The sequence below is a fragment of the Carassius auratus genome, unplaced genomic scaffold (assembly GCF_003368295.1).
Source record: "Carassius auratus strain Wakin unplaced genomic scaffold, ASM336829v1 scaf_tig00215316, whole genome shotgun sequence".
Lineage (NCBI taxonomy): Eukaryota > Metazoa > Chordata > Actinopteri > Cypriniformes > Cyprinidae > Carassius > Carassius auratus.
In genome coordinates this window covers 392,722-408,230 of record NW_020528035.1, presented here as the reverse complement: position 1 = coordinate 408,230, position 15,509 = coordinate 392,722, and the positions used below count along the sequence as shown (strand labels likewise).

At 41.0% G+C, this 15,509-nt stretch overlaps 1 protein-coding gene across 2 annotated transcripts in view; it reads right to left on the bottom strand.

Annotated features, from left to right (window-relative positions):
• The window catches only part of LOC113094233 (matrin-3), a 34,439-nt gene extending 31,956 nt beyond the window's left edge, over positions 1-2,483 (bottom strand). Inside the window, exons 1-2 of one of the 2 annotated variants that reach the window (XM_026259919.1) lie at positions 2,337-2,471; positions 2,186-2,248 (exon numbers count right to left, since the gene is read on the bottom strand). The gene's annotated coding sequence lies outside the window, so the exon portion shown is untranslated. Of the gene's footprint in view, positions 1-2,185; positions 2,249-2,336 lie in introns of both variants that reach the window. The other variant, XM_026259918.1, reaches the window with a different exon arrangement.
• Between the last annotated feature and the right edge of the window lie 13,026 nt (positions 2,484-15,509).

Below are 15,509 nucleotides of genomic sequence, written 5' to 3'. Positions count from 1 at the left end.
TTAAGTAATACACTTGATGTGACTAAATTACTAAAGCACATGAAACATACTTGATCAATTTAGCTGTAGTGCATTATTTGAAATTACATTTCGTTTCTTTTTTATGTACTAAATTAAAACATCATTACATGTGTAATTATAAATTTATGTAACCACATGACATACTAGTTTCAATTGAAATGACACTAAATATTTAGGGCTGCACGATTAGTCGAATGCGATTAATTGCGATGGTCTTGCACATTTTGTCAGTAAATCTGAATATGTGATTAGCAGCAGTAAATCTCCGTCACCTGCTTTCAGGTGGAACAGCATTTACTACACAGAGCTGTAGTTCTTTGATAAGCTATGCAAAATCGCAGACAATATAATCGTAGGATTATGAAAACGACAAAATCATTTGCAATAATGACAGCTGTTTGCATATCTACTCAGTGAACTACGTCTCTGTGTAGTAAATGCTACTCCATCTGTTAGCAAGTGAAAATACCACATTTAATAACATGTTTTGTCTCCAAATTCACTTCATAACTTCAGTCGAGTGTTAAAAATAAATCCTTCGAGATTATGTGGCTTCTTAGAATAATTAAGGCTCATAATATTTAATTTAGCAGTGATAAAGGCTATGTCGATTATCATTACCTGCTGAAAAAAACAGCATATGTTGGTTAGGTAGGTTTTGTCGATGTTATGCTGGTTTATGCTGGTCCTTTGCAGCACATGACTAGTATAAACCAGCAATGGACCAGCATCAAAACATACCTAACCAGCATATGTTTTTTTTTTTTTCAGCAGGGTTTCATCATAGCTATACTTTATTATGATGAAAATTATAATAAGAACTCCGATAAACCATATATTGCCAGTCGTGTTTTTATCTGTCACCTTGAATTATTAATGAAAGCAGATAAATCTGTTTATTCAGCTGCAGCGATTCCTGGATTTCTCTTTTTCGGGGCATATTTGGAATTTCATTTTGGATTTTCACTGCATTTAATATAAATTTAATTTATAAATTTAATGCATCAACCATTTTTATTAACTGCAGTTAATATTCAGCCTAAAAAGTAATGTTTTCAGACACTTGCAATATTCTTTTGGATCATTTTATTTCTGTAATATGTACTCTCTTTAAATGTACACTAAAGAGGGGTCAGACTTAAGATATACTGGAAGTGCCTTTTTTTGGTGGACTAGTGTGATGCCAAACACCTTAATAAGGTTTGCAAGAATTGAATTCTGTTAATGAGAATTTATTTCATCATTGTGATATCAGGACTTCTGCATCACCATAGCATAATTTTTTTTTTACAGTTGAATTAATTTTAATTTAGAAATTAAAAACATGTTCATATATAGAAGAGGCACATCAGCTGTATGTATTAACTATAAATTAATTAATAGATTTGCAATTCGCAAAAGCATTTGAAACTAAATTATTTCATTTATGATTATCAATTCACAAAGCTGGTAGAGATTAAGAAACTGACACACATAAAGTTCAAGCTTACACTAACTAGACATTGCTTATTAATCAATGTCGATATAATATTAAAATGCTAAATATAATCTGGTTTGTTATGACAATTAACACGTCACAAGATTAGAGTTCGCAGCTATTTACAACAGTATACTATTGGCCTGACATCACAATTTAAATGGTACATAAAGTAGAGCTTTCCAATTGTTGTAAAAGAGTAAATCTATCAGACAAGTGCTAATTACATAGACCCACCTCAAGTTAAATTATGTTAAAAAAAAAATACTAAAGTGTGGGTAATTTTAATTAAAAAATGACAGGATATCCCTGTTTACAAAGTCATGGCCCAACCCCTTTTAGAGTCTGTTTTATGTGACAGGTTTGAGGAATGTTCTTCGGTTTTGTGGTCTAAAAGACATTCTAGTTTAGGCTAGATTAGCATTGCTATTTTGTTACAATTGCACCTTAACATGAAATTTATCTTGCATGTGTCTTGCAGTGATTTAGAACAATAAACCATCAAAATATGACCGTAGCCAACCTCCTTAGTACAGTTAGCCGCAGAGCTAACCCATAGCTAAATATAATGTCTGTCAAAAGCATCTTCAAACGCTAAAACTGCCCAAGGAATTTACATTGTTCGTGAAGGTGCAGATGTAAACACGAGCAAAAAACATGTCGCACGCTGATAAATAACTAACTTACCGGTAACTTTGCAGAATGGTTTGATTAACTTTGGCACTGTTGATTATTTTTTTTACTTTACACCTTTAACAAATGAAACAACTAACTTACAAAAGAACATTCTGTAATTGCTCTTACACAACAAAATAATGCAAACAGTTTTAATAATCACCCAAATTTCCGCCAAGAAGCGCTCCTTGATCAATTTGTAAATATCGATAGGACTCTTGGATTTCTTCTTCTGAAATGCGATGGTTGGTATTCACTCAAATGGCGCAAACACTGCCACCTTCTTTTTCTTCTTCTCCTTCTTCTGCTTATTGGCGGGTCATATCTTTACGATATATACCGCCACCTACTGCACTACTACACAGGAGTGTGTAAAAGGACGTTGGTAACTGACACATTAAATCATAAAATCATAAAATAATAGCAAAACCCCGCACCCCCCTCAAAATATAACATATATAATTTAACCCAGCTAAATTCTTCTACTTATCATTAAGATACGTAATAAAATACTTGCTTCTTTTTCCCTGCATACATTGCTCCTGTAAAATATTATGAATGTAATTTTCTGCGTCTGAGTCTTTCCACTTCTGTCTTAGTTTATCAAATTTCTTACATGTAAATAAAACATGGGTGACATCCTACAATACTTTACATTCAGAGCATATTCCATTACGTTTACCTATTAATGATAGGTAAGTGGAATTCAGTCCTATGTGGCCCAACCTCAATCTGGTTATAATACCTTCTTCATGCCTATTAAGACCCAATGAGGTGATTATTTTCCCTCCGACACAGTTCTGGTTCCTATAATAGTGTCTGGCATTACTCTCTGAATCCCATTCATCTTGCCATCTTAGTATAATCTGTGATTTAATTAAAGCTTTAGCATCTCCTTTACTCAATGGAATGTGAATTTCTACTTGATCTAATTCCAGAGCTTTTTTTTTTTAGATAACTTATCAGCAATTTCATTGCCATCTATTCCATAATGGCCTGGAATCCAACAGAACTGCACAGCTAGTCGAAGGCTTATAATATTTAAAAGAAGATGCTTTACTTCTAATACCAAATCTTCACGTATAGCATTATCTGTTATACAACTTTGTAATACTGCCATAGAGTCAGTACATATAACTGATCTAAGAGGTTTAGTCTCTTCAACCCACCTAAGGGCAGTTATTATTGCAGTCATCTCTATTGAATATACTGATAAATGGTCACTCACTCTATACCCATCTTTTTCAAATCCTGGTATCCCAATACCTCAATGACCTTTGGGTTCTTTAGAGCCATCTGTAAATATTTTCAAATATCCATAATATGAAGTATTTAAATAACTTAAGCAGGCTTCAGTAAAACTTTGCTTAGTGTGATGTTCACCTTTTCCCGCTAATAAATCAATATTTACCTCTGGAACTGGAAGCAGCCAGTGAGGAACACTACTTAAAGCTAATGCTGGGCCATACTTCAACTCTTTTAATCCATAATGATTCACTATATTGTCAAGATTCCAACCAAATCCACTGGACTTTTTAGAATATTCCCAACAATCACTAAGTACTGACAGAGCTGGGTTATTGAAACTTCATTTTAACCTACCCAATAAGTTATTGTCAATTTTTCATACCTTAAATTAATAGGGGTTTCCTTAGATTCAATTAATAAAGCACTTGTATGAGTTGTTTTAAAAGCACCCAGGGCAATCCTCAAAGCTTTAAACTGCATTCTTTCAATTTTCTTAAGGGATGTCTTACATGCTGAGCTATACATTATACAACCATAATCAATAGTTGATCTTATCAATGATTTATGTTAATCAGAGAGAGCCTGTCAGCTCCCCAACTATGCCCAGTGACCATTCTCATAAGGTTAATTACCTTTTTGCACTTTGTTTCAATATATTCAATGTGATATTTCCATGTAAGTTTGTCATCTAACCATATTCCTAGGTACTTAAAGGGGGGGTGAAATGCTATTTCATGCATACTGAGTTTTTTACACTGTTAAAGAGTTGGATTCCCATGCTAAACATGGACAAAGTTAAAAAAATTAAGTTGTACGTTTGAAGGAGTATTTCTGTTCCAAAAATACTCCTTCCGGTTTGTGACAAGTTTCGGAAAGTTTTTTTCGAGTATAGCTCTGTGTGACGTTAGATGGAGTGGAATTTCCTTATATGGGTGCTAAGGGCACGTCTGCCGGAAGAGCGCGTGCTCCCGTATAGCAGAGCAGAGAGAGGCTGTGCACAGACAATCACTGATCAGAGCGAGAGCATCGCGAAATGTCACAAAAGGAGTGTTTTTGGTTGCCAGGGCAAGACAACCCTGAACAGATTACCAAAGAAAAAACAGCATTGGAGTTTATTTTTACAGAGCATCAACGGAGTTGTGCAAGTGTTTGTGTTTGTTCCCTGCATTTCACGATCGTGTGTTGGAACCGCAGGCGGTGAGTAAAACTGCTTAAAATATCTCTGCCTCCTTGTTAGTGCGTCCGCCTCCCATCGGAGACCCGGATTCGAGCCCCGCTCGGAGCGAGTCGTTGCTGCTGCTGCTCTCGTTCAGTTTCAGCCTCGGGATCTGATTCTGGATCATAAATAAATGGCTGAATCTGACTGTTAGCCATGGTTTATTTTGGATGATGGTTTTTTCCTCAAGGTAATGTGAGAGCCGTTAAATATGTTTTTCAACGGCTCTGGGTAATGTCACAGCTTCCAAACGCTCTCAGCGCAAAAGCCTACTGACGCTCGTGATTCTTTAGCTCCGCCCACACGTCACGCCTCCAGTCTGTGATGTTTTTCCGGGAAAAATCGGTACAGACTATCTTTCTCTTATGAATATAATAAAACTAAAGACTTTTTGGAGTTATGAAGGATGCAGTACTACTCTATAGGTACTCAAGATTAACAGGATATTGAGTGAAAACGAGCATTTCACCCCCCCCCCCCCCCCCCCCTTTAAACTTTTCACTTCTTTCAAGTTGCTGATTATAAAGCATAATTTTATAAGTTTCAGGGACTTTTTTTCCTAGTAAAATACACCACCTGTGACTTTGAAATAGAAAATTAAAAACCCCAATCAATTCCCCACTGTTCCGGTACATGAATGTCCTTTTGAATCTTATCATTAACATATGAAATATTACGTCCTCTTCTCCAAATGACAGCATCATCTGCATATAATAGACCTTCGTGACTATCTCCCAGTTTTTCATATATGTCATTAATCATTATGTTGAACAAGATAGGACTGATTACACTCCCCTGAGGAATCCCATTTTCAACAATAAACTCATCAGACACTGCATCTCCCACTTTGACCCTGATGGAACGTTGAGAGAGAAAGTCAAGTATGTAATTATACGTTTTTCCATTAATTCCCAATTTTCCTAATTTAATAAATAAACCTTCTCTCCACATTGTGTCATAGGCTCAATATCCAGGAAAACTGCCACCATTACTTCTTTCATTATCAACGACTTTTCAATTTCATTGCATACTTTGACCAGAGCATCTGTTGTTGACTTGCATCTCTGAAATCCAGTTTGATACCCTTTAAGTTAATTTATGTATTCTGTAAAATAATTCAAACGCATAATTTTTTTCTATAAATTTTCCAAAATGTGAAGTGAGTGCAATAGGCCTATAATTTCCTGGGTCACTTGAATCTTTACCTGGTTTAGTAAATGAAAGGATTCTTGCCCATTTCCACATGCTTGGTAATTTACCTTCATTCCATACTTTGTTAAACACCTTTATAACTTTCTTTTCCAATATATGTGACAGCTGGTGAAAGGACAGTCTGGAAACAATAGCGAGTTTAAAGTTTTAATGAGAAGATATGGCGATGGTACATAAATAAACAATGACGATGAGACAGCGATACTCAGAGGGGATGGTGAAGCGGTGAGAAGTCCAGACGGTGGTGGAGAGAAGGTGAGTAATCCGGATGTAGACGGCGTGAGGCAGCAGGAGAGAGTGGCACAGGAACTGCGGGGAATAGAGCCGAAGGTAAGTGTCCGTGGCTGAGTGAAAGTGCGAAAGAGTGGATGAGGTTCTGGGGAAACACAGACATCCAAATGCAAAACAACACTGAAGCCAGACGGGGGGTAAACACATTGAACATAGAACAACGATCTCACAAACACAAGACGTGAGACAAGCCATTATATAGTGGATGAGTAATGAGTGGCAGCTGTTGCTGATACAATTAAGGGAGACACCCACAACTGATCAGTGCAGACGCGGAACACACAGAATTCACGACAAAGTGTAAACATCCCGAGAACCGTGACAGTACCCCCCCCCCCCAAAGAACTCCTCCTGGAGTTCCCAGAAGCGCCTACCTGCTGACTGTATTCATCAATAAGGGAGTGATCCAATATGTCCCTAGCAGGTACCCAACTCCTCGCCTCCGGACCGTAACCTTCCCAGTCCACCAGATACTGGAATCCTCCTCCCCTCCATCTCGAGTCCAGAATGCAATTAACCGAATATGTCGGATCCCCATCTACGAGACGCGGCGGCGGGGGAACCGGAGTAGGTGGATTAATACGTGCATAAAACACGGGTTTAATTTTGGACACATGAAAGGCGGGGTGTATCCTCTTGTACGCAGGAGGTAGTTTGAGGCGGACTGTCACCGGACTAATGATTTTGGTGATAGTGAACGGGCCAGTAAATTTGGGAGCTAATTTATCAGAAACAGATCGCAATGGAATGTTACTGGTAGAAAGTCACACTTTTTGACGGGAGGCTTTGACCGGTGGCGATCGGCCTTGGCCTTAGTGCGCTCCCTCACCCGGAGCAGAGTCTCACGGGCTCTGGTCCAGGTGCGGTGACACCTCTGGACAAACGCGTGGGTGGAGGGGACCGCGACTTCAGATTCCAGACTGGGAAACGCTGGTGGCTGGTACCCTACACTACACTGAAACGGAGAGAGGCCCGTAGCTGACACTGGCAACGAATTGTGGGCGTAATCCACCATAGAGAGTTGTTGACTCCAGGACGAAACATTCTTGGAGACCAAACATCTCAACGTCCTCTCTAAATCTTGGTTGGCTCGCTCAGATTGTCCGTAGCTTTGGGGATGATAACCCGACGACAAGTTAACTGACGCTCCTAATAATTTGCAAAACTCTTTCCAAAATTTGGATATAAACTGAGATCCCCTGTCTGAAACCACGTCTACTGGGAGGCCATGAAGCCGAAAGACGTGATCTAAAACAGTAACCGCTGTCTCCTTGGCTGTCGGTAATTTGGGCAAGGGAATGAAATGTGCCGCCTTCGAGAACCGGTCCACTACGTTCAAAATGACCATCATGCCATTAGAGGACGGGAGGGCGGTAACAAAATCTAGAGCGATATGGGACCAGGGTCTCGAAGGGATAGAAAGTGGTTGAAGAAGCCCATCAGGAGGTTGATTAGATGACTTACCACTGGCGCAAACTGAACAAGCCAAAACAAAATTGCGGGCATCGCGAGCCATACGTGGCCACCAGAATCGTTGTCTAACAACCCATTACTTCTATTTATCCCTGGGTGACAAGCCATGTTGGAACAATGACCCCACTGGACAACTTCAGACCTTAACTCAAGGCTGTCAGAGGTGAGGCTAGTTGGCTGAAATTACGAATGAAACGACGATAGAAATTGGCGAACCCCGGAAACCACTGTAGGGCCTTACGGGAATCTGGAGATGGCCAATCTATCACAGCCGTCAGGGTCCATTCGTATTCCCTCAGACGACACGATATACCCTAGGAAGGGGACCGACTGTGCATGGAATACGCACTTCTCCGCCTTGACAAAAAGCCCATTCTCTAGTAACCTCTGGAGCACTCGTCTGACGTGTTGAACATGTTCCTGGAGAGATGAAGAAAAAATCAGTATGTCATCCAGGTAAACATATATAAACTGATCTACCATATCTCTCAACACGTCATTCACAAGTGCTTGGAAAACCCTGGGCGAGTTGGAGAGCCCGAACGGCATCACCAAATATTCAAAGTGCCCTCTAGGGGTGTTAAAGGCAGTTTTCCATTCATCCCCCTTCCTGATGCGGACCAAATGATGTTGTTCAACTCTCGGTAATCAATACAAGGTCGCAGCGAGCCATCCTTCTTACACACAAAAAAGAACCCCGCCCCCGCTGGAGAAGAGGAAGGATGGATGATGTATTTCTCCATGGCCTCCCTCTCAGGAATAGAAAGAGACCTGACACTAAGTCTATGGCACAGTTGTAGGGACGATGCGGAGGAAGAGAAGCAGCCCGGGACTTACTGAACACTTCCTTCAGGTCCAGATACTTCACGGGCACGTTTGGCAAAACCATGGTCTCCTTCTGAAAAACAGAAACAGGAACAACAGGACAAGCAGAAACCAGACAAGACTCATGACAACTTTCACTGCACAATGTGACAGTGTTAGAACCCAATTCCACTCGTGGATTATGTTTGAACAACCAGGGGTGACCTAAAACAATGGGAGCAACAGGGGAGTCCATGAGGAAAAAGGATATGGTTTCTTGATGGTTTCCAGATGTGATCAGTGTGATGGGTTCTGTATGGTGTGTGACGTGAGGCAGTTCCTGGCCATTGAGTGTGGTGACATGGATGGGGAGAGACACAGGAAGGACAGGAATGTTCAGGTGATGTGCAAGTGAAGAATCAATGAAATTACCTTCGGCTCCGGAGTCCAGAAGGGCTTGACATTCATGATGTTGATTCTTCCACCGCAGTCTCACCGGAAGGAGGGTCGATGATGTAGGTGAGGACTTCTCAGCGGAGATCCCACCCGATAGTAGCCTCAGATTTACTATCAGGCTGAATCTTTTACCGGGCAAGAGTAGGTGCTATGGTCAGAGCCTCCGCAGCATAGACATAGTCCTTGGGACCTCCGCCGTTCCCTCTCCCTCCGGGACAGCCGAGCTCTACCCACCTGCATGGGTCAGATAACCCATGCAGGAATCTATCCCACTGCGCCGCCTCGTTCCACTGGCACGCGGCCGCCAGGGTACGGAACTCGATGGAGTATTCGGTTACAGATGAAGATCCTTGCCGGAGTTCCGAGAGGCGATGGGCGGCCTCCCTGCCGGTTGTGGCCTGGTCGAAGACTCTCTTCATTTCGTCCGATAGGAGGTGGAACGAGGCACAACACGGGTGTTGATTCTCCCACACCGCCGTTCCCCATAAGGCAGCCTTGCCAGAGAGAAGTGTGAGGGTGAACGCTACTTTGGATTCCTCCATAGCGAAAGTGCGGGGCTGTAGAGCGAAATGCATCGAGCATTTGTTAAGAAATGTTCTACAAAAGGTTGGCTCACCCGCATAGTTCTCCGGTGCCGGAAGTCACGGCTCTGGCCGGAAGTGGTCCTGGGGAATCCCCGGGGGAACGGACGGCGCAGGCGGTGCGATGGGCGCAGTGGGAGATGTGAGCTGATGGATCTGCTGGGTGAATTCGGACACCTGTGCCACCAGCGCTTGGACAGCGCGTCCGGTGTTCGAGATACTCTCCTGCTGCTGATCAATTCTTTTGACACTGTGGTGCATGAAGTCGGTGAGGGTATTGGTGCTCGCTGCTTCCATGTTGGTGAGATCGTTCTGTGACGGCTGGTGAAAGGACAGTCTGGAAACAATAGCGAGTTTAAAGTTTTAATGAGAAGATATGGCGATGGTACATAAACAAACAATGACGATGAGACAGCGATACTCCGAGGGGATGGTGAAGCGTTGGGAAGTCCAGACAGTGGTGGAGAGAATGTGAGTAATCAGGATGTAGATGGCGTGAGGCAGCAGGAGAGAGTGGCACAGGAACTGCGGGGAATAGAGCCGAAGGTAAGTGTCCGTGGCTGAGTGAACGTGCGAAGAGTGGATGAGGTTCTGGGGAAACACAGACATCCAAACGCAAAACAACACTGAAGCCAGACGGGGGGTTAACACATCAAACATAGAACAATGATCTCACAAACACAAGACGTGAGACAAGCCATTATATAGTGGATGAGTAATTAGTGGCAGCTGTTGCTGATACAATTAACGGAGACGCCTACAACTAATCAGTGCAGACGCGGAACACACAGACTTCACCACAAAGTGTAAACATCCCAAGATCACGGTTTACCAACCGTGACAATATATTATCAGGCAATTTTCTAAACATAGCATAACACAGGTTGTCCGTCCCTGGTGCAGAGTATGCAGTATTGCTCAATGCCCTTTTAAGTTCTGACATATTAATTTCAGAATCCATAATAGACATATTAGACACCTTGGTATCTAAGATAATCCTATTTATTTTCATTACCTCTTCTTTCCTTTTCTTATACCTTTCCTCCAGGTGGCTACCCTTGTATATGTCTGCAAAAGCTCTAGCAAGCATATTGACTTTTTCCATATCTGAGATTGCATGTGTGCCTTCTTTAATTAAGACAGAAACCTGTGGAGGCTTAAAATCATCTTCTTAATCATCATCCATGTAAGAGCCATATGTTATTCATTTTATTTGTTTTTTATATAGATGTGGAATAAATAAATAATTGTGTGTTAAGAATTGTAAATAATTATAAAAGTAAATAATTGAATATGTGCATTATATTTCATATTGACAATGATGTCATTTCCGGCCAGGGCCGTTAGTTTTTTTTTTGTGATGCAATATTGAAGCGAAACAGTTTTTTGACTGTGTAACATTTTTCCAGTTAATTTTGTTATTAAACCTTACCTAAAGAAAGTTTCTGGACTACGGAATGTTATTCGAGTTCAAATCACCCTTATACATGAGGAAGAAGCAAAAGGGATAAAAATTTTACGGATTGCAATCACAAAGAAAGTCAAAAAACTTGCAGTGAAAATGGAAAACTAAAGTGAAAGTGTGCGGAAGGTGCGCACTTGATTCGACGGTAAAGACATCATCAAGGAAATCAACGTCGGTGTTTGAACACTGAAATGTTTAACGATCGTGGAATATGAATAGTGGACAGTGCTTTATTCTCCAGTGGATTTAAAACTGCGTCACAGAGAAGAACGTCGCTACTTGTTAAAGTTCGGCTCTTTGATTGAGGTAACGGACTTTAAATCAGCTATAAAAAGGCAATGCATGTTTGAAGAAACTGGAATGTATACGATTGATACAGAAAGGTGTTTTGCGTACTTTTAATCGTCTGCAAGCAGTTTGTGCATTGACTGAATTAAGATGGCTGAAGAGGGAGAGGACGTTGCACTTTCTGAACACAAGAGGGCGCCTAAACCCACTGAAAGAGCGTTGGAAGAACAGTTTCACCGACGCATTGGACTAAGAAGAGCGAAATTATCTGCTCTTAAGGCGGGCGTACACGGTGCGATTTTTGTTGTCGTACGAGTTCGCATGCGATTTTTTTCAATTGTGTGGAAATCGCGTATTCTCGTATGGTCGCGGCTCATATAATTTGCGATGAATTACGAGCTGAGCAGAGTGGCTTACGAGCACTTCCCGACCTCCCGATCATTTTTAAACATGTCTAAAAAGTTCGTGAGCTATCGATTTGAATTCGTGCCATTTGTGCTGTTGAACGAGCCGATTTGTTGATTTATCAGAAGTTGACCAATCAAGAACTAGGAAAACCACAGAAGAAAGACGAAGACGGCAGCTGAAGTCTGACAGGAACAGCGAGTGCTGTATGATGTTTCTAGCAACGCATTCCAATGCCTTTTTAGTTCTCTCTCTCTCTTTCTCTCCCTCTCTCGCTCACACACGCATATGTAGTTTACAGAGACTCTCCATAAACGTAACGGTATTCTATACTGTATATCCCCATACACTACCTCTATCCATCACGAAAAATGCATGTTTAAAATTTTTATTAAACACCGTATAGTATTTTTTAAAGCCATTTGGTTTACGAGAGCACAGTAATTGTCCTCACAAACCATGTTTACATTTTAATACCCATTTCAGATATTTATAAACCATATACAAGAACACACACACACAGGGTAACCAAACGTCCCGGTTTCCTATTGCTGAAAAATAACCTGTACGTGTAGGAAACAGTCACGGCTCGTATCAATATTTTATATGCAGTTATGAGAGAGGGAGAGCAGTTATATTAGGCGCGTTCCACTTGAGGCACCGCTGCACGCACAGAATGATCACCTGTATGACATCAAAGTACGGCGAGAGCGATTCGAATGCATTGGATATGTGTGCTCTCATATCGCTCTCGCGGTAATGTCATACAGTGATCCTTCTGTGCGTGCAGCGCTGCTTCAAGTCGAACGCGTCTATCAACTTCGTGCGATTGCTTCTGGAATTCGCAGGTTGTAAAATCGTGTCGTATATCATGTCGTCCGTACGATTTTCAGATAAACTCACTCGTGCCGTGTGTGTGGACATACGATCTTCCGACCATCCGAATTCGCACCGTGTACGCCCGCCTTTACCAGTAAAAGCAAAGCCATTAAAAAGTTGATGATTGATGAAGAAAATCTGCAGAATGTACAAGATTTGATGCAACTTGACTTTGCACAATTGCTAAACGAATTTACTGAGTTAAATTTGAAAGTACAAGATCTTTTGCCTGAAGATGAAAAGATTGCAGATCAACAAAATTGGTTTCATCCTAAATTGGACTCCCTGAGAGATTTTGAAAAGAAAACAGAAAACTGGATAGCTGCTGTTGGTGATAAAAAAGGCCAAAAAGATAATGTTGATATGGAGGATGATGTTAGTCCTCACGACAGTGCCTCACAGGTATCTGCAAACAAGAGTGAATCTAAAAAACATGATTCAGATGTTGGAAGTGGATCAGTTTCCTCCTCAGTATCATCAGCTTGCGCAAGAGAAGAATCAAAACGTGCAGTTCAAGGGCAGCATCCCTTAAGAAGAAACAACAACTTGAAATTGAAAAAATGCAACTTAAAGCAAAAATGGAGGAACTTGAAATAGAAACAGCTCTTGCAGAAAGCAATGATAAATCAAAGGTCCTAAAAGAGTATGAACGATCAGATGACGGCAGAAGCAGTGTACAATCTAAGCCAAGGAGGGGAATCCACCAGAAGTATTCAGAGCTGAAAACAGAACTGAGTAATGATTCACCAGGTCATTCATCTGTGGAAAAAACTCAAATGAAGGCAATCTCAATCCCAGTGTTACTTGCACCACCATTTGACGCATCAAGAGCCACAGGCCACAGTAACAATCGTCAAACAGATGACAGCCTTATTCAAATTATGCAGAAGCAAAATGACTTAACTGAATTACTTGTGAAACAGCAAAGACAAATTCAGCTTCCAAGTAAAGACATCCAAGTGTTTACTGGTGATCCACTGACTTTCAAATCTTTTATCAGGTCCTTTGAACATACCAGAGAACACCAGATAGACAATGAAAAAAACAAGTTATATTACCTTGAACAGTACACCGCTGGGGAGCCACAAGAGATTGTAAGAATCTGTGAATATATGCCATCAAGCAGAGGTTTCAAGGAAGCAAAACAATTGCTCCAAAGGCATTATGGAGACGAGCTAATCATAGCTAGTGCTTATATTGATAAAGCTTTAAAGTGGCCTCAGATCAAGTCTGATGATGGTAAAGCTTTGAGTGCATATTGTCTGTTCCTGATTGGTTGTCGGAATACAATGGAAGATGGAGAGTTCATGGAGGAAATGGACAATCCTACCAATATGAGAGTTATACTGTCAAAACCACCATTCAAGATGAAAGAAAGGTGGCGATCAGAAGCTTACGACATCAAAGAGAGACAAGGATTCAGAGCAAGATTCCCTCATTTAGTTGACTTCATTGATTGTCAAGCTAAAGTGGCCATGGACCCTCTCTTTGGTGACATACTGGACCATCGCAATGTTGTAATAGCAAAGGGAAATCAGAAAGAAAAGTATCCTACTAAAAAAGGAGTAATAAAGAGCAGCTTTGCAACCAACATTTGCATGGAGGAAAGAAGGCCTCAAATTGTGTCCAGGAAACAAGTCAGTCCCCCCAAGAGCCTCAACGCCTTTGAAAAACCATGTATGTTTTGCACCAAGGATCATGCTCTAGAGTCATGCAGTGAAATAAAAGAGCAGCCACATAATGTACGTGTGGATTTCCTGAAGTCTAAAGGCTTATGTTTTGGATGCTTAACTCAAGGCCATCTTAGCAAGACTTGCAAAAAGAGAATGGAATGTAAAGAATGTTCTCAAAAACACCCAGACATTCTGCACATTAAAGATAACCAAAAAGGTACAAAAGATGTTGAAACACAAGAACAGAAGATCTCATGTGCCCAAGTCTCCCTTAATCACCAATCAAGTGAGAACACAGAGTCTGGAGGAGATAACTGTGTGCTGTCAATAGTGCCAGTAAAAGTCAAGTCGAAGAAGAGTGATAGATATGTAGAAACATATGCTTTCTTGGATGCAGGAAGTACAACTACATTTTGTACTGGTGAACTGCAAAGGAAATTGAACCTGAAAGGGAAGCCAACTCAAATTCTACTGAGCACTATGTGTCAAAATAAAACAGATGAGCAGAAGTTAGTAAACAGTTTCATTCTCACAGACTTGGAAGTGTGTGCACTGGAAGACACAAAATATTACGAGTTACCTAAAGTCTTCACACACAGCAGTATCCCTGTTCAAAGTGAGAACATTCCTAAACAAGAACACATAAAAAAATGGCCATACTTAAACGAAGTAAGCATACCTAATATTGATGTAAATGTAGACTTTCTGATTGGAGCCAACAATGCAAAGGCAATGGAGCCATGATACATCATAAACAGTCAACAGCGTGGACCTTATGCTGTGAAAACTGCACTGGGTTGGGTGGTGAATGGACCCATCAAGAAAGAAAGCAACACTGCAGAAAAGTCCAAACTGCCACATCATACAGTTAATCGTCTCTCAGTGGTGGAGATAGAGAAATTGTTGATTCAACAGTACAACACAGATTTCCCAGAGCGACACTATGAGGAGAAAGAGGAAATGTCAATGGAGGACAAACAGTTCATGCAATCGGTGCAGGAAAAGACTAAGTTTGAGAATGGGCATTACTGTGTAAGACTACCCCTGAGAAATGAAGCAATCTAAATGCCAAATAATCGATGTGTTGCCGAACTGCGTGCTGCTAACATGAAAAGAAAGCTTCAAAAGAACTCAAGTTTGCTTGAAGATTACTGTAGCTTCATGAAAAGTATAATAGACAAAGGATATGCAGTTAAAGTTCCCCCCGAACAGCTTGTTCGCAATGACAACAGAGTCTGGTACATACCACACCACGGGGTGTACCACCCAAAGAAAAATAAAATAAGAGTGGTTTTTGATTGTACTGCTTCGTTTCAAGGCATGTCCTTGAACAGCCAATTGCTAC